This window comes from Leopardus geoffroyi, chromosome X (assembly GCF_018350155.1).
Source record: "Leopardus geoffroyi isolate Oge1 chromosome X, O.geoffroyi_Oge1_pat1.0, whole genome shotgun sequence".
In the NCBI taxonomy this organism is placed as follows: domain Eukaryota; kingdom Metazoa; phylum Chordata; class Mammalia; order Carnivora; family Felidae; genus Leopardus; species Leopardus geoffroyi.
In genome coordinates this window covers 93,897,563-93,921,563 of record NC_059343.1, presented here as the reverse complement: position 1 = coordinate 93,921,563, position 24,001 = coordinate 93,897,563, and the positions used below count along the sequence as shown (strand labels likewise).

At 37.8% G+C, this 24,001-nt stretch overlaps 1 pseudogene; it reads left to right on the top strand.

The window, feature by feature from the left end:
• The first annotated feature begins 1,983 nt into the window (after positions 1 to 1,983).
• LOC123594287 lies at positions 1,984 to 22,206 on the top strand (annotated as a pseudogene).
• The last annotated feature ends 1,795 nt before the right edge of the window (positions 22,207 to 24,001 follow it).

Below are 24,001 nucleotides of genomic sequence, written 5' to 3'. Positions count from 1 at the left end.
TTTACTCACCTAATACGAAACTAATTCAAAAGTATAAATAAAATGGTGATCCTAAAATTAAAAGAATAAAAGTATTTATCCTTTACCACGTATTTCATAGGTAACTGTTCTTTTATTACCCATGAAGAAAAGTCACAAGATTACACTTCCCTCCATTTCCAAGGCAGGCTCTAAAGGATGGCTATGGTGTTTATGGTTCAGAGTCCAAGGAAATGACCTCATCCCAATGTTGCTATGAGAGGCAAAGATAATATATTATAAAGATATATTCTTACCATTGCATTTCCAGGTTTTCCCTATCTTTTCATGTTGTTGACGTAACATTCTAAGCATTTGGTCACTGTGTTTCATTTGATTATCTACTGCAGGCCAACTCTTACAGTGAAAAATAGGAATCTAGCAATTAATATTGAATGCGCTCGACCTTTAAGAAACTCATAGTGTTCTGTTATCAAACTGAACACCCAAAAACCAAATAATCCAAGTGAAGAAATGGGCAAAAAAAGTGAAAGGGCAAAAGATGTCTCCAAAGAAGACATCCAGATGGCCAACCGACACATGGAAAAATGCTCAACAGCACTCATCATCAGGGAAATACAAACCAAAACCACAATGAGATACCACCTCACACCTGTCAGAATGGCTAACATTAACAACTCAGGCAACAACAGATGTTGACGAGGATGCGGAGAAAGAGGATCTCTTTTGCACTGCTGGTGGGAATGCAAACTGGTGCAGCCACTCTGGAAAACAGTATGGAGGTTCCTCAAAAAACTAAAAATAGAACTACCTTACAACCCAGCAAATGCACTACTAGGTATTTATCCAAGGGATACAGGGGTACTGTTTCGAAGGGACACATGCACCCCCATGTTGATAGCAGCACTAGCAACAATAGCCAAAGTATGGAAAGAGCCCAAATGTCCATCAACTGACGAATGGACAATGAAGATGTGGTATTACTCAGCAATCAAAAAGAATGAAATACTGCCATTCACAACTACGTGGATGGAACTGGAGGGTATTATGCTCAGCGAACTTAGAGAAAGACAAATATATGGTTTCACTCATATGAGGACTTTAAGATACAAAACAGATGAATATAAGGGAAGGGAAGGAAAAATAATATAAAAGCAGGGAGGGGGACGAAACATAAGAGACTCTTAAATATGAAGAACAAACAGAGGGTTACTGGAGGGGTGGTGGGAGAGGGCATGGGCTAAATGGGTAAGGGGCATTAAGGAATCTACTCCTGAAATCATTGTTGCACTATATGCTGACTAACTTGGATGTAGATTAAAAAAATAAATTAAATAAAAATTAAAAAAGAGAAAAAGAAACTCATAGTGTTCTGAAGAAGGCAATCACGCACATGAATTTTCCTTTGAGGGGCGCCTGGGTGGCGCAGTCGGTTAAGCGTCGGACTTCAGCCAGGTCGCAATCTCGCAGTCCGTGAGTTTGAGCCCCGCGTCAGGCTCTGGGCTGATGGCTCGGAGCCTGGAGCCTGTTTCCGATTCTGTGTCTCCCTCTCTCTCTGCCCCTCCCCCGTTCATGCTCTGTCTCTCTCTGTCCCAAAAATAAATAAACGTTGAAAAAAAAAAAAAAAGAACTATTTACAAATGACATTTGTGTGGGTAGCATATGAGCAGGTAGAAGAATTTTACATTGCAAGAATACCAAGAAATCAAAAGTAGTTATTTGTGGTATTAAGCCTTTAGCCATCCTAATACGGAACACCTTCCAGCCACTTATTTATTCATAGTTCAGACTTGCAAAATTTCACTTATTTCTCTCTCTTCCTTCTCCTCATGACTAAAAGTCCTATTCAATTCTCAAGCAGAGAAGTTAATTATTTCCTACTTTTTCTAAACCATGGTTTCAGGACCATAACTCCATAGCTAAATAATTCAGGCTCTCTGCTCTGCCCCATTCAACAGACAGGAGTACCTTCTTGTGCAGTGCCAGCTGCACCTCTGAGACACAATGGTGAAAGTGAGAGTAAATACATTTGGCCATGTTGGGCACCTGGTCACCAGGACTGCTTTTAACGGACAGAGTAGATACTGTCACCATCAATGACCTCAACTACATGGTCTACATGTTACTGTATGACTCTTCATGTGGCAAGTTCAATGGCACGGTCAGGGCTCAGAATGGGAGGCTTGTCATCAGTGGAAAGCCCATCTCCATTTTCCAGGAACAAGATCCTGTCAACGTTAAATGGGGTAATGCTCGTGCTGAATCTGGGGTCTTCACTACCTTGGAGAAGGCTGGAGGGCTCACTTGAAGGGTGGAGCCAAAGGGTCATCCTTGCTGTCCTTTCTAGTGATGTCCCATGGTGGTGATGGGCATGAACCGTGAGAAGAATGAAAACTCCCTCAAGACTGTCAGCAATGCTTCTCGTACCACTGGCCCCATTAAGAGCACAGAAGAGTCCCTCAGCAGCTGGGGAGTCCTTGTCTCAACTGAATTCGACATCACACAGCGAATATCCCGACTTTGACACTGTTTCTATCCCAGACTCATGAAGGGGAAAGGCTTAGGGAGCCCTACTTTGTCATGTGCCACCAACAAAGTATACTGTACCCAGCCTAAATAGCTTATTTTTCTAATTAAAAACAGTTCCCTTAATAAGAAGAATTCTGTTACCAACTATTTAAATGGTGTATTTTCACTCTGCTACACATATTTTGTTTAGTTTACTTTTCATGATAACCCAGTGAACTAGGTATCATTCATTGTCTCCATTTTATAGATTGGAAAACTAATGATGAATAAAGTTACTTGAAGCTGGAAAATCACAGATCCAAGAACAGAATCAAACTCTGATGCCAAAGACCTATGCTGTGATGTGTGTGTGTGCATGTGTGTGTGTGTGCGTGCGTGTGTGTGTGTGTGTGTTTCTACTTATATATCCTATCCTACTTGATTAGGAAAAATCCCAAAGCCTGGATCTGCAAAAGAAGTCACTTTCACTTATCTAGAGAAGTGTATTGCCAGTAACTTATAGAATTGAAGCCAATAACCATCACTTTTTTTTTTCTACCCCCGGAATTTAGTGAAAAATTCACGCTTTGTTTGTTTGGTTTGGGTTTCCGTTTCTACATACTACTATTCTCCGAGGGAGAGAAAACACTTGACAAGCATGCTCACAGAATCCTAAGCTATGACTTCTAATTGAAGAGGGGTTGTTAACAGCTTCCAGATGTTTTCTAAGCATATTCTTATATAAATACAACAATAATTACCAGGAAATTTGGATACTCCCCATTAGAAGCTATATTAAGATCTGATTCTTTGAGTAAAGTTTCCACCTTAACGTCATCCGAAGATGCAGCAATAACAATTGGTTGGTGCTCAAAACATAAGTGGACAGCTGGGAGAATTATGATTCCTAACACCGATGTTCACAGTAGAGGGAACACCTCAACTCGATGCAATGGCTAGAGAGAAAATGTGCAGTCACAGGACATACCTGCATTTACCACTGGAGCTTCCCCAGGGTCTCAGAAAGATCTTCAGTAATTGCTCGCTACATTGAACCAAAGCTACGAAGAGCAATATTTCTAATACGTATGTTCATATTGCCAACATTTTGATAAAACACACTTCTCCCACAAGTAAATGAGAAAGACCTAACTTAAAAAAAAAAAAGTTGAGGGGCGCCTGGGTGGCTCAGTCGGTTGAGCGTCCGACTTCAGCTCGGGTCATGACCTCACAGTTCGTGGGTTCGAGCCCTGCGTCGGGCTCTGTGCTGACAGCTCGGAGCCCGGAGCCTGCTTCAGATTCTGTGTCTTCCTCTCTCTCTGCCCCTACCCCGCTTGCGCGCGCTCTCTCTCTCTCAAAATTAAAAAAAAAAAAAAAAAAAACCTTGATTGCTAATAAAGACAGTTTTGAGTCTGATGGAATTTCTGAATTGAAGGACACTTAAGCCAGATATCAGTAATTGTCAAGGTGGTAGGTATGAAGAATTAAGCCATGCCACCTCTAAAGCACGTGGAAGATTTGTAGCTGGACTAGCTTCGTGTCCCTTGTGAAGTTTCACAATTGAAATCACAGATGTAAGGAGGTGGCAGCCTTTTCTTTAAGCAGGTCAAACAGTGCTCACATTACAAATGACATATTGAAAATGACTTTAAGGATGGTCTACTCAAACCCTTTCATTTATAGATAAGAAAGTTGAAAGCCAGAGCAGTTAAAACACCAAGGTCCCACAGCTGGTTACAGACAGAACGTTTAGAACCACACTTGCTCAGTTCAATCGTCTTTCAAGAAGTGATTATTTGTGTTTTTGAATAGTTGACATTTTATTATTGTTTTATTGGATTATTTTAAATGATGATATCTATGTTACGTGTGTGGTAATTTACATTTTTAATATTTATTTATTTTTGAGAGAGAGAGAGAGAGAGAGAGAGAGTAAGTTGGGGAGGGGCAGAGAAAGAGGGAGACAGAGAATCCAAAGCAGGCTCCAGGTTCTGAGCTGTCAGCACACAGCCCGACGCAGGACTCGAACCCACGAGCTGTGAGATCATGACCCGAGCTGAAGTCAGACGTTTAACCGACCGAGCCACCCAGGTTCCCCATGTGTGTGGTAATTTAGAGGCAATTTATCCTGCTATTTTCCAAATAGCGTTACCTCTGTCAATTGCATCTAGAATCTGAAAGCATAATTATCAGTTTCTAATATACCTTAGTTTTTGTATACTGTTGCAAGTTGGGCTCAAAACTTTTTAAATGCCAAGTTCCTTAACTTGATAAATATCTGGAGTATGCTCTCTTGGAAATCATTATAATATTGATCTATTAGATAATAATATATTAATATTAGACCTAAGTAGACCAGACAGAATTTTCATTCTTTTAATAGCAATTCAAGAAATGAAATGCAGAATACACATGAATTTTTGTCTTATTTTAGTGATCATTGGCCGTCATCCCATCATCAATTAGCAATGATACTTTCTACATTTCTACTGCCTCCAGTAAAGTACCACTAACGCCCTTTCACATTCTGGGTTATGGGTTATGTTGCTGAAAGACATTTGAACCCTCTATTTCTCTAACAGGCCCTGAGGTGGTTTGGGTTTTATTTCTATTTTCAGCAGATAAAAGGAGTCATAAGCTTATAGTGTGTCATTTCTTTCTGAGATGCAAAGACGAGGATACACTCATAGGGGCACAAGTAATTTTGGATCAGAGACTGGAGGGCATAACACAAAGCCAGGGAAAACCTCTGGAGAGAGAAAGAAATATAAGGTCTCCAAGCAGAATTAGAGTTGTAGCAGAGACAAGGTACAAATAGAAATCCTAGAGGAGTCCAATTAATAACAGCCCTTTTAATTTGGTGGACATCATTTCGGTTCACTTTAAATATGTTGCACATTCAAAATACAAGAGATAAGAGACGCAGGTTATAATCAATTTCAGTATTACTTTAATGAAGAAGATGATCAGCTGGAGGTAAATTTATGCAACTGAAATTTCCAGGGCACTTGATTTTAATAGATTTATTGAGAGAATTTCACAATAAGCCTGCCAAGGTTTATAACTACTCATTTCTATGGCCATACTCATGCCACATTTTAGAAACTCTACTGAATTCTTTTTCCAAATATATATATATATTTAATTTCGAATAAATCTTAGCACACGTGAAAATGGCTGGTATTGGCAGAAATCTGTTTTAGATGTTTTCAAAAGATATGCAAATGAATCATTGTTTTGTCAAAATTTCCTAGCAATTTAATGTCTTACGTGGGGATCTATTTACAGATAACTTCTAATAGCAGCAAGATACCAAGTATGGGGTATAGAAGTGGTTCACTCCAGGTGCAGGCACCGAGGGAACGTACCGCTGTAGGAGAATTTAAAAATAACGATAAAATTCCCCATAGTTATTTTTTTCTAATATCACCATGCACCGGAGATTATGAATGACATCAGTGATAAAATCTTCCTGAGCCAGACTGCTCCCATTGCCTATCCTTCCTTTAGAATGCTACTCTCTAACAGTAAGTGGTAAATATTTGTGCTAACTTGCAAATATTACTTATGAATGTACATCCATCCTTCCATCCTTTGTGTTGATATGCTGGCCAGGGCAGTGCAGAGTTCCCTTGAAATAGCTGTATTACAGAGAAAGACAGATACCATATGTTTTCACTCTTATGTGGATTCCGAGAAAATTAACAGAAGACCATGGGGGAGGGGAAGGAAAAAAAAAGTTAGGGAGGGAGGGAGCCAAACCATAAGAGACTCTTAAAAACTGAGAATGAACTGAGGGTTGATAGGGGGTGGGAGGGGGGTGGGTGATGGGCATTGAGGAGGGCACCTGTTAGGATGAGCACTGGGTGTTGTATGGAAACCAAGTTGACAATAAATTTCATATTAAAAAAAAGAAATATCTGTATTAAGAAATTTCTAGGAGCGTCTCGGGGGCTCAGTTGGTTAAGTATCCAACTTTGCCTCAGGTCATGATCTCGCAGTTCATGGGTTCCAGCCCTGTGTCGGGCTCTGTGCTGACAGCTCAGAGTCGGGAGCCTGCTTTGGATTCTGTGTCTCCCTCTCTCTCTCTGCCCCTCCCCCACTCATTTGTGCTCTCTCTTTCAAAAATCAACATTAAAAATTTTTTTAAAAGGAATTTCTATGAAGAAATCTGTATTGAATAGGCAGCAAAAATATAGAGGAGGTGTATATAGATCAATACTTATTACCTACATTTAAAAATTTTCCTCTTTATTGGTGTAAATGTTACAGCCTATAATGTATATACATCTTCAGTAAACAGCTTGATACAGTTTTCCATGTATATGTATCAGTATAAACATATACATGGAAAAATGTATCAAGCTGTTTATATAATATATAGTAGTATAATACATATATAATATATATATAGCTGTTTATATATATAATCTTCACCTAGATCAAGATATAGGGTATTTCCATTAACTAGATGTTCCCTTTGCATCCTTCCCAGTCAATACCTAACCCCCAGAGGTAACTACTAGCCTAACCTCTATCGCCGTGATAGATTAGCTTTTTTCTGTCTTGCTCATTGTATAAATTGAATCACATAGTGAATAAAGAAAAAGGAGGGGAAAAAAGGGAAATCTGTATTTAGAAATGTTCCTTCCATTCTTTTGAGATGAAGTCCTGTGATGGTTTTCATTCCTATGTTGTGTCTATCCCATATGGACCTGTGATCTGGCTCGTATCCAGATCAGCCCTCACCAACCATCTTAATGCCCCTCAAAACCATTAATACAGCTGTTTCAGACTAGAGAGGAGCAGGCTAGGCAAGCCTTGCTGTAATTCTAGTTCCTTTCTTTCCCTTTAATTCAGCATAATTACAGATTCCCCAAACCTTCATTTTTCATTAAAATATCTAATGCACATGGGGCGCCTGGGTGGCGCAGTCGGTTAGGCGTCCGACTTCAGCCAGGTCACAATCTCACGGTCCTTGAGTTCGAGCCCCGCGTCGGGCTCTGGGCTGATGGCTCAGAGCCTGGAGCCTGTTTCCGATTCTGTGTCTCCCTCTCTCTCTGCCCCTCCCCCGTTCATGCTCTGTCTCTCTCTGTCCCAAAAATAAATAAACATTGAAAAAAAAAATTAAAAAAAAAAATAAAAAAATAAAATAAAAAAATAAAATAAAATATCTAATGCACATTTTCTGTGTTTATGGGATACCCTGTAAACAAATGGTTAAATGGTCAAATAAGCTTGGGAAATGTTGCAGAATATATTCTCCTTTGGGGAAATCAAAAGCACATTAAAGGCACTGAGAAGTCCTATAAGAAAAAAATGGATATACATTCATTGAACCCAGTGTTTTCAAGCTTACTAAGAAAATTTTTTTGCATACCAATTTTAAATATCCCATGAAATTAATGTTCTCTAGTAGGAGCTATGGGATATGCGGGTCTAATTACTTTATTATCACTTTATTGAAAAGCCATCCGTACATTCCATGGGCAAACTTGCGTCTCTAATAAATCACTTTCAACACTGTTGGCATTTTAAACAATTTTGAGCTAAATGTGAGACAGTTTCATGATTATAAACCATACTATTATTTAAGGGAAGACTAGCTTTGACTAAACTAGAAATGAGTGCCTTTATACAGCACATTAAATAACGTTGTCGATATGTCCTCCAGAAAAATACCAGAACAAGTATAGTTGTGAATTGTTTTTAATAGCATCTTCAGATAAAAGCTGGGCAGACAACATTAAATTCCAATTCAGAGATAACAATCTACCAAAAGGGAGCTGGTGAATTACACATACGCTTATTATTTTTATTTTTTTATTAGAGAATAAAGTGGTATATATAATTTTCTAAATGACAGCAACTTATACATTTAAGCTCCAAAACTATTTCTCCCCCTTATTTAGTCATCTCTGGAATGAATCTTCCTAGAATTTAACTCGTTTAACAAACTGTATTACACCTTTTTCTTGATTACTTGAGGCACAAAATGAGTGATATCACTATTTGACAATATCACTATTGCCACTATGCCTACTATTTCCTTTCTTCTGAGCAGGTGTCTTTTCTGAGAACATCGGGTTCAATGCTTCCCTATCAAGTTAACTTTAATTTGCATGTGATCTTAAATCGACGGGCTTTAGTTTCTCCTAAGCGGCTGCTGAGGTCTTGATGGAGAGGTTTCCCCCCTTGAATGTGTAGTTATGTTGCAGACAGCTGTTGGATGCCATGGAGGGAGATGGGAAATGATAGGGAAAGGAGAGCAGAGTGGACTAGTGGTCGTTGAAAGAATGCACTTTGGTATTCCTGAATTCTCGTACTGGCTTCAGTACTAACTAGTTGTTACCTCTGGCAAATTACCTAACTGGTGAGCCTCAGTTTTCTCATCTGTAATACACAATCACTGTGTTTACCACCGTGTAAGTATTAAAGAAGATACTAACTGTCGGATAAAGTTTCAGGTCAGAACTAGGTTGAGAGCCACAATGATAGCATACATAAACAGTACACAGACATTGGGACGCTAGAAAAGCAACAAGTCAAAAGCCAAATGACAACCAAGAGCCCGAGGGAATATTTTCTGGCCAGAGCAAGGCAAGAGTTCTAAAATACAAGCCAAGAGTCACCTCTTTATGAGACAGGACTAACTAGTTAAACGTGTATGTTTTGGAGTCTGGCAGAATTGGTTTTAAACCAAGGTACTGAAACATACTAGCTTTATTACGACAGTCAAGTTACTTATCGTAAACCTCTTTTTACACATATCTAAATGGGATAATATTGTACCAGAGGGTAGTTAGGAGAAGTATGCAAACACACACATGCACACATCTTCACGTTGCTTACTTTTCTCCAATTTTATGTCACAGAAGGAGTCTGGCCATTGTAAAATTGCATTCGGCGAAATCCCTAGTGAGTGCTATCACCAAAAATTTAGGACGGAGAGTGAAAATAAAAAGTCAAAACCTTTAAACTTGGCATATTTGGACGCTTGGTATTTTCCTTAGTTGTTCCCCGCCTTGGCTGCAGATTCTAATTACCTGAGGAACTTTTAAAGATCCCAACGCCCAAGCTACACCCAAGACAAAGTAAATCAGAATTTCTGGGTGTGGAACCCATGATCAGTAATTTGTAACCTCCCCAGGTGATTCCAACATGCGATCACGTTTGAGAACCGCTGCTCCAGATTAGCGGTCGTCAAATCTGACTGTGTGTGAGACTCACCTGAATACCTTTCAGAGTTTGTTCCAGAACCAGCTGGCACGTACTGGGGACCTGCTATAGGTCAGGGATGGTAACACACGGTTTAAATATATTGTTTTCTTTACATTTTACAATATTAGAACACGAATTCATAACATCCCTAATCTTCAACAGACCCCTATGAGGTAGGTATAATTTTCTCATTTTAGAGACTTTAAATTCCACGAGGAGTTATGTATCTTATTTGCCTTATCCTCAGAATCTAGCATAGTACCTGGCACAAAATAAACAAGTGATAAGCATTTGCTTCATGAGTAAGCAAACAGAATCTCATGCGAAAAAAAAAAAAAAAAAACACAGAGAATTTAAGAAATTTTCCAAAAGCTGCAGAGGCAGGATGGAAAGCCGAACCTGCTTCAGGAGCCCATGCTTTCCACACCCTGCCATACCGCTTTTCTTGTTTGCCTGTGGAACTGTATCAACTTTCCATAGCAGCACCAGCAGGAATCACGCAGGGAAACTTTAAGACTGTCGACGAAGTAATTCATCTTTTTGTGCCATCGCAAGCGTCCCCCAGAGCGGTCCTAAAACCCACTCCAGAGCCACTGCTTACACTCAGCAATGCTCACATGCACTATAATCAACCTTTATGAGTTGGAAGGCAAACCCAGCTAAACTCAATCTCTTTCCTCCATGACCATCTTAGAAGAATCCTAGACAACTCTAATTTCTCCCTTTATTTGAATTCCTAAAATACTTTTCATTTCGATTATTTATTTTGGTACACATTACCTCCTGTCACATATGTGTAAGTTTCACGGAAGCATGCTCTGTATTTCCAGTAGAATTATGAAATCTCTAAAAACAGGTAACAACAGCATATACTGTGTCTCAGACCCTGTTCTAAGCACTTTATATATATTATCCCACTTATCCTTAAAGTAACCAGTTAAAGTAGGTACTTTTAATATATTCACAAATGAAAAAAACAGTTATATTGAAATAGTTGTCAAAATATTTTCAAATTTAGACAATACAGTAATATATCTTCTTCCTTATAACAAATTTGGTACAAGATGATCATCAGGTCTACAAGGATCATAAATTTGACATAAGATGAGCTCAAATTTTATTTCACTATAATTACAACTTTTTTATGCACATGGAATTATCTGCATTGTCTATTGCTGACAAAGTCATAGGTATGGTCTCTTTATTCTAGTGCTCTGTTGCCTACTTTCAAAATCAAAGGAAATGCTAATTTTTTGGAGATGGGGGAAAAAGAGATGTCATTTTCCCTTTCCAAATTCACATACCAGTTGAATTTAATTAGCAGAAACCCAGGATCCATGAACTCCAAATTAAGATCTCCTGGCCCCAAAACAGTTATTAGGCATTGAACCACCTGCTACTTCATATGCTCAAATCTTTACGTAGGGAAAAATCAAGTTAGAAGATGTACTTTACTCCTTATTAGCTTGGAAATATATTTTGGTTGTAGTCACATCAACTATTAGTGAACATTTGCATCAAGATTTGGAGTACTCCATTAACTGGGTTAGTCTGTGAAGGAGTTGAGAGATATTCTAAAGACAATTGGCTTGTACCTTTGGTAATTTTCCCAAAATTTCATCACTGTTCAGGAAATTGTAAAAGAAAAACAAAAAAAAAAAAATTAAAATTGCAACCAGTGCTAGCTAGCTTCTATTTTTACACATAGCATCTATTTAACCACAAAGGTTGGCATTAAGTAATATACTTTCAACTTTTCCATAAAGTACAAGTTCAGCCCACACACAAAAAAACGCAGATTATTTTTTTTATCTCACAATAGGGCAAGATACTGATAAAAGTCACAACCTTAATGGTGCTAGTAGGATCTTAAGTCAGCTGCCAAATTGAAATCGGTATCATTCTTATTAGAGTGCCAGCAAAATTTTGCATGTTATAAATTGTGGAAAGAGCTTTATTTTGCTTTGGATAAGGTAATTCATTCACGATATATTCAGGCTAATGAATATGATTTTCTGCTGTATTATATATATACACATACATATATACATACACATATACATATATAAAACATTTTCTTTGGGGAACAAAATAAAACAGAATTCTTAATGTATCTTTTGAAAAAAATAAACATGTTTACATGTTCTGCTAGTCCTTACTAAAGTTCTAAGACTAAGTGTTTGACTTTTAAACCTGACAGATGGCAGCTCCCCCCACCACCTGCTTTTCATTTTTTTTCCATCTCATTTGTCATAGTTTACGGGCAACAGGGAAAACCTAGCCTTCTTAGCAGCAAATCAGACCAGATCTTTCATTTCAAACAGATCCAGTTAATTGAAATACAATGCAACTTTGAAAAGTGCAGGGACATAAACCGGCAGAAGAAGCTACAACTTGAGAGGTAATTAATTGCAGCTTCTTTATGTGGACCAGGTCTACCAGTCTTCACTCTGACCCAATGGGCATGTCAATAGGGTTGTACTCTAATTGTTAAATATGCACTCATTAAAAAGGTACATTATTCAGGCTCTTCTATGGAATTCCCAATGGAAGTTTGGTTTACTGAAGAAACTTTGGTGCAGAGCAGGTATCATGAGGTCACTGACAACAGGATTTAAAATGAAGGTAGGCAAAAACAAACAAATAAGCAAACAAACAAACAACAAATGGAAGCTATTAATATGAGAACAGGGTTACAATGTTCCCAATTTTGCCATGTTGCCCTTCAGTACCATGACTTAGTAGGTTACTTAGCAATATCCTATGGAATTATCTTCTTTGTGCTGTGTTCATAGAACACATCACATCCAAGTACTTTGTTATACCTTCATGGGGCAGGCAATAAAGCCTTGGCTTAGAGTCACAAATATTTAGTAGTGCCTGTTTTATTTTTCTAATGTTTATTTATTTTGAGAGGGTGGGGGAGGGACAGAGTTGGGGGGGGGGGGAATCCCAAAGAGGCTCCACACTGTCAGCAAGAAGCCCAATGTGGGGCTCAAACACACAAACTATGAGATCATGACCTGAGCCAAAATCAAGAGTTAGATGCTTAACTGACTGAGCCACGTAAGTGCCCTTAGAAAAAAAATATTTTAGTTGTTGAATTATTAGTGAACCAAATAACAAAATTGTGGAACTAGAACATTACTTATTTCCTTACTACATGAATAAGAATTTAAATAAAATCAGTAAAGCAAAATGATGCTAATTTCAAATGAACTAGGATAAATAAAAAATCAGAACAAATTTATCCATGAACAGGAAATTTCAGTCCCAGAACATCAGTCAAATAGGAAGAGGCTCTGAAATTTTCTCTTGGTCAATTTTTCATGTAAATATTGATTCCAAAGACATAGAATGAAAACAAATAATAAATGTTTTATATCAATAGTCTATTCTATTTTTCCAGTTAAGCATCTACTAGAAGAAACGGGTTTCTTGCTTGTTTGCTAGATCACTTTATATTTTTCAGGTTTTCACTTAAATTCCAGTTAGTTAACATACAGTGTAATATTAGCTTCAGGTGTACAATATAGTGATTCAATACTCCCATACATCACCCAGTGCTCATCACAAGACCCCTCCTTAATCCCCATCACCTATTTAACCCATCTCCCCAACCACCTCCCCTCTGGTAACCATCAGTTTGTTCACTATATTTAAGAGTTTACTTCTTGGTTTCCCTCTCTTTTTTTCCCCTTGTCGCATACGGTATTTGATTTTCTCTGACTTATTTCACTTAGCATAATGCTTTCCAGTTCCATTCATGCCATTGCAAGATTTGCAATGGCAAGATTTCATTTTTTTATGCCTGAGTAATATTCCATTGTGTGTGTGTGTGTGTGTGTGTGTGTGTGTGTACCTCCTTTTCTTAATCCATTCATCAATCAATGAATAATACTTTGGCTATTATACATAATGTTGTTATAAACATCAGGGTGCATGTATCCCTTTGAAGTATCTTTCTATTTTCTGGGCAAATACTGGGTAGTGCAATTGCTGGATGGTGGGGTAGGTCTATTTTTAACTTTTTGAGGAACCTCCATCCTGTTTTCCACAGTGGCTGCACCAGTTGGCATTCCCACCAACAGTGCAAGGAGGTTCCCCATTCTCCACATCCTCACCGACACCTGTTTTATCTGTTGTTGATTTTAGCCATTCTGATAGGTGTGAGGTGATATTTCATTGTAGTTTTGATTTGCATTTCCCTGATGATGAGTGATGGTGATGTTGAGCATCTTTTCATGTGTCTACTGGCCGTCTGTATGTCTTCCTTGGAAAAATGTCTATTAATGCCTTCTGTCCATTTATTGATTGGAGTATTCCATTATGGGTGTTGAGTTTTATAAGTTCTTTATAATATTTTGGACACTAAACCTTTACCAAATCGATCATTTATAAATATCTTCTCCCATTCTGTATGCTGCCTTTTAGTTTGTTGGTTGTTTCCTTAGTTGTGAACAAGCTTTTTCATTTTGATGAAGTCCCAATAGTTCATTTTTGCTTTTGTTATCTTTCGCCTCAGGAGAAATATCTAGAGAGAAGTTACTGCTTGTGGTCTCTTCTAGGATTTTGACGGTTTCCTGTCTCACATTTAGGTCTTTCATCCAATTTTAATTTATTTTTGTGTATGGTAGAAGAAAGCAGTGCAGTTTGATTCTTTTGCGTGCTGCTGTCCAGTTTTCCCAAAAACGTGTTTTCCCACTGGACATTCTTTCATTCTCCGCCAAAGATTAATTAACCATATAGCTGTGGGTTCATTTCTGCATTTTATATTTTATCTACTGATCTATGTGTCTATTTTTACGCCATTTTTATCATACTGTTGTGATGACGACAGCTTTGTAATATAAAGTCTGGAATTCTGATGTTTGCAGTTTTGCTTTTCTTTTTCAAGGTCACTTTGGCTATTTAGCTATGGAGTTCGTTGTCAGTATTTAGGTCAATTTCTGGGTATTTCGGATGATTTGGTAGTTATGTAGTTGTACTCGTGGGATGAGGTGAGCCTAGGGTTGTCCTACTCTGTCGCCGTCTTACGCCCTCCTAAGAAATTTGGTTTTAACAGATTTTACTTCTCATGGTAATGGCTGATTATTACTATCATTTTGTAGTTTGGTCTATGAAATTAAATTTAAATACAAAGTTTCCTATGGTTCACAAATCTATAATGTTTTCTATCTACAATGCAACATGCATTTTGGACTCTAATACAATATTTTAGGAATGGATGGACTTACTAAATGGATCTTGTGAGTTCTTCATGTAGAAATAATCCAACACTAGAAGATATGCAACCCAAGTATAATTGTCACACTGATGTGTTGCCACTAAGATTTGATATTCACTAAACTCCTACAGGTGGCATACTTTACACTTGGCATTTCCTGTATTTTTCTTATTATTCCTCACAATAACATTACAAAACAGATTCATTTAAATAACTTGCCCAAGATAAATAGGAAAGCCAAAACTATAATTCAAACCTGACTCCAAGCTTCCTGCTCACAACTTCTAAACTGCATTCTTTATCTTAAAATTATCTCTGAAAAGTGCCATACTCTGCAATGGGCATTAATAACAGAGACAGACAGAGAGACGGGTAGAAAGAGCCGGAACTTCCAGAGAGCTGAAAAGAATGTGTAGTTATCAACTCCCAAAATTTCCTTCTCTACATATGTGAAGTGAGTTCAGAACTATGAAGATTTGACACCAAAATCACACCTCAGCATTACTTCAAGATGGAATGCTGAGATTACAAAATGACCGAGGCACGCAAAGTGAAATCAACAATACTTAGCACACAGTTACTTACACTCACGCCTCCATGACTCTTCCCTGCCACAGGGCTTTGTGATGAGCAATGCAGACTGGGAAAAGCTGTGAGGGGTACTGTGGCTAGAGAGGCCTCAGCGCGATTTGGAATGTGCACCTTTAGGTGCACTGGCCGCCTCACGACGGCGACAGATTGTCGTGACGCAACAACCTGTCGCCACATTAAACCAGCTCTAAGTCTAAATTTTTTTTTTCAACGTTTATTTATTTTTTTGGGACAGAGAGAGACAGAGCATGAACGGGGGAGGGGCAGAGAGAGAGGGAGGCACAGAGTCGGAAACAGGCTCCAGGCTCTGAGCCATCAGCCCAGAGCCCGACGCGGGGCTCGAACTCACGGACGGCGAGATCGTGACCCGGCTGAAGTCGGACGCTTAACTGACTGCGCCACCCAGGCGCCCCAACCAGCTCTAAGTCTAAACACAGTGATAAAGGGTTCAGGGAAGTCAGAGTATGGAGTACAGGTAGGAAATTTCAACATAAATTTGATTTCAAGGGCCAGAGGCAATTTATAGAACTACGTAATATTTAAAAGGACAGTTTTACAATCCCTTAGCTCCTGGGGGGAGAATAAAGGCTACAAGGAAGGAAAAATCAGTCCGTGGCAACTACATGACGTTGGGAATGAAGAAAGAAAAAAATGAAAATTTAAAGTCCTGAAAAATACAAGGTCAACTTAAAACCAAAGATTCACAACATTCAAAACCCCTCTCTCGCCATCAAAGTAAGCAAAATAAAATAGAGAAATAATGGAGAAATAAAACACTACTACAGAACCTAGACTTTGCTAGACTGACAACAAAGGGCAATGTTAAACTAGGAATCTTATAAATCACCCCAATGCCATAAAAGCGGGCAAGAGGAAAGTAATATCCATGCAGAAATATTTACAAAATTAGGAATGAAATTTCACTCAACTGAGTATATTAACCCTGAAAAACACCCTTGAAACAGAATAGAACTGTAACTCTACACTACAAAAATAATTAAATATATTAAAACAAGCACTTAAGAATATGAAAAAAAATCAAAACAAACATGAGCAACAGGAAATCTCATCCTTTGCTGCTTGGAATGAAAAATGGAATGATATGGCCACTTCAGAAGGTGATTTAGCCATTTCTTACTAAGGTAAACATAGTCTTGTCATACAATCTAGCAATCATGATCCTAGGTTTCAACTGATTTGAAAACTTATGTCCATACAAAAACCTACACGCACATGTTTATAGCAGCTTTACTTAAAATCTCTAAAGCTTGTAAGGAATCATGCAGTCCTTCAATACATGAATGGATAAACAAATTGTGCTCGATCTTTATAATAGAATACTATTCAGCAATAAAAAGAAATGAGCCATGAAGCTATACAAAAACATGGATGAACCTTAAGTACACATTATTAAGTAAAAGAAGCCACTCTTTAAAAGGCTACATACTGTATGATTCCATTTATATGACATGCTGAATAAAAGCAAAATTCTAGAGATAGCAAGTGCATCAGTGGTTGCCACGTGTTTACCGTGGGGAGGGTTGAATAGCTGAGCCACAGGACTTTTGTGAAGGAGGGGCAGAGAATGACTTTACTCCCCCCTCCTGAGAGTGGACTGCACATAATTACTTCTTTCTAAAAAAGAAAAAAAAAGGAGTAACTTTCCAGTGGAGAACCATGACAAAAGCTAATTCAGCTAGGTGGCTGAGGTTAAGATCAGAATTATAAGTTATATTGTAATATGAACTCTTGATATCAGGAGAATGGCATTTCAGTTCTTGTGGTATTCCTCCCCAAAATCCATAATTCCAGTCTAAACATGAGAAAAGCATCAGAAACAGCCTGATTGAGGGGCATTCTCCAAAATCCCTGACCAGTACTCCTGAAAACTGTCAAGGTCCTCAAAAATAGGGAAAGTTTAAGACATTATCACAACCATGAGGAGCCTAAAGAGCCATGAAAACTAAATATATTATGTTATTCTGGATGTGATCTGGGAATATAGAAAGAATGTTAAATAAAAATTAAGGGAATACAAATAAAGCATTGATTTCTTTTAATAATAATGTAATAATATTGACTTATTAACAATGACAAATATACCATGGTACAGAAAGATATAACAACAGGAAACTGGGTATGGGATTTATAGGAACTCCATACTATTTCCCTAATTTTGCTATAAATTTAAAACACCCATAAGATATAAGGTTTATTTAAAGTACTAAGCTATTTAACAAAGAAAGTGTGAATCAAGGATTGTATATCCAGCCAAGGTTTTCTTTAAATATCAATGTTACTAAAATAAAATTTCAACATAAAAGAATAAACATAAAACCATGGTTGCCAGGGGCTAGGGGTCAGGGAAAATGGGGAGGGGTTGGTCAAAGGACACAAACTTTCAGTCATAAGATGAATAAGTTCTAAAGACCTAGGGGCGCCTGGGTGGCTCAGTCGGTTAAGCGGCCGACTTCAGCTCAGGTCATGATTTCGCGGTCCGTGAGTTCGAGCCCCGCGTCGGGCTCTGTGCTGACAGCTCAGAGCCTGGAGCCTGTTTCAGATTCTGTGTCTCCCTCTCTCTGACCCTCCCCCGTTCATGCTCTGTCTCTCTCTGTCTCAAAAATAAATAAATGTTAAAAAAAATTAAAAAATAAAAATAAAAAAATAAAGACCTAATGTAGATCATGGTGACTATGGTTAATAATACTGAAATGTACACTTGAACTTTACTAAGACACTAGATTTTAAGTTTTCTCACCACATCAAAAAAAAAAGGTAATTATGAAAGGCAATAGATGTGTTAATTTGCTTGACCGTGGTAATCATTTTTACAATGAGTACATATACCAAACCATGATATTATACACTTTAAATATTTACAATGTTTATTTGCCAAGTATACCACAATAAAAATGGAAACATTTTTAAAAAGAATTTAAGGAATTCTGCGCCCATTAGCCTTCCTTGAGGAATCTACTAGAGGATGAATTTTTATACAAGTGATGACAGAGATAACTTCAGCAAAAGGACTAATGTTGAATATTTTAAAACGTACATATAAAACTAAAACCTGAGTGAAGATGAAGGTAAAAAATTAATTTATAAATGTTATGTATTACAAAACAATTAAAATTATGCATCTAAAAAATAAAAGAGAGAGGAAAAAGGAAAATAGAAAATGCTTATAGTTGTATAGCATGGGTGGGTTTTAAAGAACACTGGAGAAAACACACACACACACACACACACACACACACACAAAACCAAAACCAACAAACCAAAAATGCAAACTACCAAACCAGAGAGTGAAGGGTTAAATAAGAAAACAGGGGAACAGGGCACTAAGCTTATTTTTTTAAAAAAACATAAGCATGGGTTAGTATAAATACGGACATTTCCTAATTGGGTCCTTTGACAAGATGTAGACACAATGACAACCCAGTAGCAAAGCGTACCCTTGGCCTAGATCTTGCTTTCTAAATACCACTTTCCGATGAAAGAAACTAGAGCTCATTGGAGAAATGGCTGATTTTATGTCTGCAGTAAGTGAAAGTGAAAATGGGCTTGTAGCATCTTATAGTGCCAGAAAACAAGATTGTGCTCAAGAAACACAAGGATGGAAGCATGTCAAAGGAACACAGGAATCAATCTCAAGGAACTCCAAATGGCCAAAATTGGAATAAAATAAACAGTATACAAAACAGAAGAGACTCATAAATATGGAGAACAAACTGAGGGTTGCGGGAGGGGTTGTGGGAGGGGTGATGGGCTAAATGGGTAAGGGGCACTAAGGAATCTACTCCTGAAATCATTGTTGCCCTGTATGCTAACAAATTTGGAAGTAAATTTTTAAAAAATTAAAAAAAAACAAGTTAAAAAAAACAGTATAGTACTATGTGCAAAAATATTTTAATATTTATGTTTTATTATATAAAATATAAATTAGGGATCATTATATACAGTATTATGTTTTATATATTATATAAATTTATTTGGAACACCAAAACAACATTAGATTTTAATCAAAAGTATAAAATAAATATACATGACCCTATACTGACATAAACAAGTTATTGGATAAATAAATAAGCTGACTACATGGGACAAATCCTTAGATAAGAATTCTAAATATACATAAGTATTCCCTGGAAAGCTAGATCTTAATTTCTCACACTCTGGAGTATGGAATGGACTTATTCTTACATCTAAAGCATAGAATACTATAAGTATAGCATACTTATAGAATACTTACTATCTTAACCACTTTGTTCTTTATTTTCAAGATTGCTTTGGCTACCTAGGGTCTTTTGTGTTTCCATACAAATTTTAGGACTGTTTGTTCTACTTCTGTGAAAAATGCTGTTGAGATTTTGATAGGTACTGCATTGAATTTGTTGCTTTGGGTAATATGGATATTTTAACAATATTAATTCTTTGAATCCATGAGCACAGAATATCTTTCCATTTATTTGTGTCTTATTCACCTTCTTTCATCAATATATTACAGTTTTCAGTGTACAGGTCTTTCACCTCTTTGGTTAAATTTATTCCTAGGTACCTTATTCTTTTTGGTGCAATGGTAAATGGATTGTTTTCTTAATTTCTTGTTCTGATACTTTGCTGTTAGCATATAGAAACATAACAGATTTAAAGTTTTTGCACAGCAAAGGAAACCATCAACCAAATGAAAAGGCAACATACTAAATGGGAGAAAATATTTGCAAACCATCTATCTGATGCAGGGTTAATATCCAAAATATATAAAGAACTCATAGAACTTAATAGTAAAGAAACAATCAGTCTGATATAAAAATGAATAGAGGGCCTGAATAGACATTTTTCCAAAGAAGACAAATGGCCAACAGGCACTTGAAAGATGCTCAACACCACACTAATCATCAGAGAAATGCAAATCAAAACCAAAATGAGATAGCACCTCACACCTGTCAGAATGGCTATTACCAAAAATACAAGAAAAGTAAGTGTTGTTAAGGATGTGGAGGAAAGGGAAACTTTGTGTCCTGATGGTAAGAATGTAAATTGGTACAGCCACTCTGGAAAACAGTAGGGAAGTTCCTCAAAAAATAAAACAGAACCACCATATGATCCAGCAATTCCATTTCTGGGTAGTCACCTGAAGAAAACAAAAATGCTAAGGCAAAAAGATGTATGCACCCCCTATGTCCATTGAATCATTATTTATAATAGCCAAGATATGAAAACAACCTAAGTGTTCATTGATGGATGAATGGATGAAGAAGATGTACACATACATAATGGACTACTACTGAGCCACAAATAAAGAATGAAATCTTGCCATTTGTAGCAACATGGATGGGCCTTGGGTGTATTAAGTGAAATAAATCAGAGAAAGACAAATACCACATGATCTCACTTACACGTGAAATCTCAAAAGCAAAATGAATGAACAAACAAAACAAAAGCAAAGCTCATAGACATAGAAAACAAAATGGTGGCTGTCACAGGGCAGGGGGTTAGGAGTTGGGTAAAATGAATGAAGTAGGTCAAGAGGTACAATCTTCCACGTAAAAATAAGTCATGGGATGTAACGTACAGCATGGCGACTATGGTTAATAACACTATAGTGTATGTTCGAAAGTTGCCAATGGGAGTAAATTTTAAAAGTTCTCATTATAAGAAAAAAATTGTATAACTTTATGGTGATGGATGGTAACTAGACTGATTGTGGTGATTATTTTACAGTGTATACAAGTTTCAAATCATTACACTGTACACCTAAAACTAATATAGTGTTTTATGTCAATTATACCTCAATTAAAAAATCAGTTCTCATTAATCTATAGAGTTCAAGCCCCAAAAAAATTGCAGTTGTGTTTTAACAACAGTAAAATTACAGTAGAATTTATAGGAAAAATTAGAGATTTGTAAGTAGGCAAGTCAATCTCGCAAAGGAGAAACTAGAGTTCTTGTCTTCTGATGTCTTAAAACAGAGTACAGGATCATTGCAATCAACACAGGGTAGCATTGGTACAAGAACACATATTAAAGAAATTCTCCAGGTGCTCTGCACCTCCTCATTTGACAGATAGCCACATCTTTGGGCGCAGTGCTAATGAGAAGTATGCCAACTCCCCCAATATCGTCAGCAATGCCTCCTGAACCACCAACTGCTTGGTCTTTCTGGCCAAGGTCATCTGTGACGACTTTGGCATTGTCCTCTGGCCAAGGTCACCTGTGACAACTTTGGCACTGTGGAGGGACCCATGACCACAGTCCACGCCATCACTCCCACCCGGAAAACCGTGGACGGCCCCTCTGAGAAGTTGTGGCATGATGTCTGAGGGGTTTCCCAGAACATCATCCCTGCTTTTACTGGAACTGCCAAGGCTGCAGGAAAGGTCATCCTTGAGCTGCACAGGAAGCTCACTGACGTGGCCTTCTGTGTCCCCACCCCCAACCTGTCAGTCATGGATCCAAACTGACACCTGGAGAAAGCTACAAATATGATGACATCAAGAAGGTGGTGAAGCAGGCATCAGAGGATTCCCTCAAGGGCATCCTGTGCTACACTGAGGACCAGGTATCTCCTGTGACATCAACAGTGACACCCATTCTTCCACCTTCAATGCGGGGACTGGCATTGCTCTCAATGACCACTTTGTCAAGTATGACGATGAATTTTGCTAACGCAACCAGGTGGTAGACCTTATGGTACAAAAGGCCTCCAAGGAGTGAGAGACCACCGGGCCACCAGCCCCAGTGACAAGAAGAACAGAGGCCCTCAGTTACCGGGGAGTCCTCTCCCCAACTCATCCCTCAACACACTGAGAATCTCCTGACCTCTACACAGTTTCCATCCCAGATCCCCTGAAGAAGGGGAGGGGCTTGGGGACCCCTGCATTGTCGTGTACCACCAATAATGTATACTGTACTCAGAAAGGAAAAAAAATGAAAAACCAAATACTCTGATGGAACAGAATAAGGAAAGCAAATACGAATAGATTCACATATGTGTAAGAATGTGAATATAACATAATATATGACAGCATTAACAGCACAAATCAAAAGAAAAAATTGGTTTAGCAAATTATGTAGGAAGATCCGTCTCATTGTAAGCAAAATATAAACCTGCATCTCTTAAAAATACTTTAAAAGATGGACTATTAATTCACTGAAGTTCTTTTTATAAAACAAAATAATATACAGTTCATCATATTAAATGTAGGTGAATATTTTGTGTTCCCTAGGTCTGGGGACGCTCTTAGAACATGATTCAGAAGCACATACAATAAAGCTAAATTTATGAATTCAGTAATTTGATTTCTGTCCAATGATACTGACAAAGTTAGTAGACAGATGATAGAATAGAAAAATTTATTAGCAATGTCTAAAACTAATGAGGGATTAATACCTAGAATATATGTGATTCTTTTAAAATCCAACCATTAAGGGGCGCCTGGGTGGCTCAGTCGGTTAAGCATCCGACTTCGGCTCAGGTCATGATCTCGTGGTTTGTGAGTTCGAGCCCCACGTGGGGCTCTGTGCTGACGGCTCAGAGCCTGGAGCCTGCTTCCGATTCTGTGTCTCCCTCTCTCTCTGCCCCTCCCCTGCTCACACTCTCTCTCTCTCTCCTTCAAAAATAAGTAAACATTAAAAATTTTTTTAAATAAATAAAAAAAAATAAAATCCAACCATTAAAATACAGGAATAAAAGTAAAAAAAAAAAAAAATAGGCAAAGGAGACAAAATGGGAGAATGAATTCTAAAAAGCCTAATAACATACTCAGTAGTTTCCAAACTTATTAATAATCAGAAAAATGTCAATTAAAACACTGATGTAATAATCAAGACAGTATGGTATTGGCACAAAAACAGACACATAGACCAATGGAATAGAATAGAGAACCCAGAATTGGACCCACAAATGTATGGCCAACTAATCTTTGACAAAGCAGGAAGGAATAGCCAATGGAAAAAAGACAGTCTCTTTAACAAATGGTGCTGGGAGAACTGGACAGCAACATGCAGAAGAATGAAACTAGACGACTTTCTCACACCATTCACAAAAATGAAGTCAAAATGGATGAAGGACCTGAATGTGACACAGGAAACCATCAAAACCCTAGAGGAGAAAGCAGGAAAAAACCTCTCTGACCTCAGCCGCAGCAATTTCTTGCTTGACACATCTCCAAAGGCAAGGGAGTTAAAAGCAAAAATGAACTATTGGGACCTATCAAGATAAAAAGCTTCTGCACGGCAAAGGAAACAGTCAATAAAACTAAAAGGCAACCGACGGAATGGGAAAAGATATTTGCAGATGACATATTGGACAAAGGGCTAGTATCCAAAATCTATAAAGAACTCACCAAACTCCACACCCAAAAACAAATAATCCAGTGAAGAAATGGGCAGAAGACATGAATAGACACTTTTCTAAAGAAGACACCAGATGGCCAACAGGCACATGAAAAGATGCTCAACGTCCCTCCTCAT